Raw genomic sequence first — 2500 nt, 5'->3', positions numbered from 1 at the left:
CCATGTTGTGCCTTAACCTAACCCATGTTGTGCCTTAACCTAACCCATGTTGTGCCTTAACCTAACCCATGTTGTGCCTTAACCTAACCCATGTTGTGCCTTAACCTAACCCATGTTGTGCCTTAACCTAACCCATGTTGTGCCATAACCTAACCCATGTTGTGCCTTAACCTAACCCATGTTGTGCCTTAACCTAACCCATGTTGTGCCTTAACCTAACCCATGTTGTGCCCTAACCTAACCCATGTTGTACCCTAACCTAACCCATGTTGTCCCCTAACCTAACCCACGTTGTCCCCTAACCTAACCCACGTTGTCCGCTAACGTAACCCACGTTGTTGCCTAAACCTGCTCTGTAATTGTTATACGACTCGTTCAATTAGTGTAGTGTTGCCCACCCGCAACCCTCGCAATATAGTTCGCTACTCGCACTGCCCGCTCCCCTGTGTATCGCTTCATGTTAAACACCTTGCAAGTCTTGCTGACTTTCCACATGCTCCTGCTGTACACTGTAATGTGGATGGCAGCAGGACGTACATGCCGCCCCCCCCCCCACCCCTCCCCACGTCCCCACCTTGCCCCCTGCCTTCGCAAGCTGGTTGGTGACAAGTTTGCATGTTCAATGCCCTTCGCATGCGACGTACGCAGGCTACGTTGTGGTGCGGCCTGTGTCAACTGTCCGCTGATGTCGTACGCGTGAACCACAATCTGTACTGCACATTCGTCCTTATGTACTGAATGATACATCGTGGCACATGTGTGACCGTACAACGACTGCGCCCAAAAACGGCGGACCATACAGTGCAAATATTGTGCACGCAGCTACGTGTCGTCTCCCTATGAGAGCTGGATTGCAGTGTGGTACGCCATAGAGACGTGTGGGAGGAACGGACGCCGTGGATGGCGATCAGCATGAGCTGTCTGTTGATGTATTCGGACCTAGTCGTCTCTCCTCACACACCGTGATGGCATGGTGCACCGCGTTCCATATCTGCGACATGCTACAGAGGCCGGTTCACAGTCGTTCGAGCAATGGACATCGCATACGTACGGGGGCCACCTTCCACGTATTGTCTAGGCGTGCACATTTTGTTGCGTGTATGTGGGCAGACGTAGTGTGGCGTGACACCTGACACAGGCATGCAATAGTCGTTGAAGTTGCAAATGGCGATGGACGCCTGCGTTTTCTGGTGAAGTTACGCAAATGAACAAATGGTAACCCGTTGTGGTGCGGTTGTTCTCGCTAGGGGTGAATCGGTGATGGCGACGATAGGTTGAGGTACTAACCGGTTGTTCCAGCGATACCCACCATGCCGACGAAACTGAACGGCATCTGGGTGTGAAGCGATACGCGGCGGTGGCTGGGTGGGACCGTCCCCGGCCGGTGAGGGGGCGCCTCCCGGCGTGCTGGCCGCGCGGTGCGTGGGCGCACGCGCTACAGCCGGCTGGTGGGGGCGGCCAGTGGCAGGCGCGCCGGCCGACGGACGCGGCAGGCGTCGCAGCTGCGCGCCGGCGCACCCTGCGCGCGGCGCCGTGCGGCCAAAGTAGGTCCTCGCGGGCCCGGTGCGAAGCGCGGTGGACATCTTCAGTGTGCTGGTCCGATTGAGGACTGTGTGCGTTGAGGATGCGCCGCCGCCCGGCGCTCGGCGCCGCGACGCCGTCTGCTGCTCGGTCGCCCCAGCGGTTCTCGCTGGTGGTTTGTATCGCAGCTGTGCGGATGTGTTGGCGCGTGCGCTGTGCTGGGAGAGTTCGCTTCGGCACCCAAGTGGGGCTTTTGTCCTTCTGTGGCGCTGGCGTTGGAGCTGCCGGTCACCGTAGGTGGCGCGTGTTGTCTCCCGCCGGCAATGCCACGACAGCACGCTCCCGGGCCTCTGTCGGCAGCGGCAAGCTCAGTTGGGAGCACGGGTGGTCGCACCGAAAGCGTCTACTCGCCTAACTCCGGGCGATTGCGCCTCTCTCGAACCCGACCAAGTACTTGGGACGGCGCTGCGCGCCGCCGGGACCTGAGAGGGTTTCGAGGTGTATTGTGCAGGGGAGCTCAGCCTCCTCCTGTTTGCAGAATGATTGAGCGGACGCTTGCGTGTTCGCGCGGGCCCCCGGGACACACTCCCGGGCGGCCGGCTGCTCAGCTCTAGTTGACGCAGCTCCCTGGTTGATCCTGCCAGTAGTCATATGCTTGTCTCAAAGATTAAGCCATGCATGTCTCAGTACAAGCCGCATTAAGGTGAAACCGCGAATGGCTCATTAAATCAGTTATGGTTCCTTAGATCGTACCCACGTTACTTGGATAACTGTGGTAATTCTAGAGCTAATACATGCAAACAGAGTCCCGACCAGAGATGGAAGGGACGCTTTTATTAGATCAAAACCAATCGGTCGGCTCGTCCGGTCCGTTTGCCTTGGTGACTCTGAATAACTTTGGGCTGATCGCACGGTCCTCGTACCGGCGACGCATCTTTCAAATGTCTGCCTTATCAACTGTCGATGGTAGGTTCTGCGC

At 57.5% G+C, this 2500-nt stretch overlaps 1 non-coding gene across 1 annotated transcript in view; it reads left to right on the top strand.

Moving 5' to 3' along the window:
* The first annotated feature begins 2145 nt into the window (after positions 1-2145).
* Positions 2146-2500, top strand: part of LOC124774271 — a 1909-nt gene continuing 1554 nt past the window's right edge. Inside the window, exon 1 of the ribosomal RNA XR_007015259.1 lies at positions 2146-2500. This exon is cut by the window's right edge and continues 1554 nt beyond it. This is a non-coding gene — a ribosomal RNA (small subunit ribosomal RNA).

The sequence above is a fragment of the Schistocerca piceifrons genome, unplaced genomic scaffold (assembly GCF_021461385.2).
Source record: "Schistocerca piceifrons isolate TAMUIC-IGC-003096 unplaced genomic scaffold, iqSchPice1.1 HiC_scaffold_961, whole genome shotgun sequence".
Taxonomy (NCBI): Eukaryota; Metazoa; Arthropoda; class Insecta; order Orthoptera; family Acrididae; genus Schistocerca; species Schistocerca piceifrons.
Note: the sequence above shows the minus strand (reverse complement) of the source record. Positions and strands in the feature narration are given on the sequence as shown.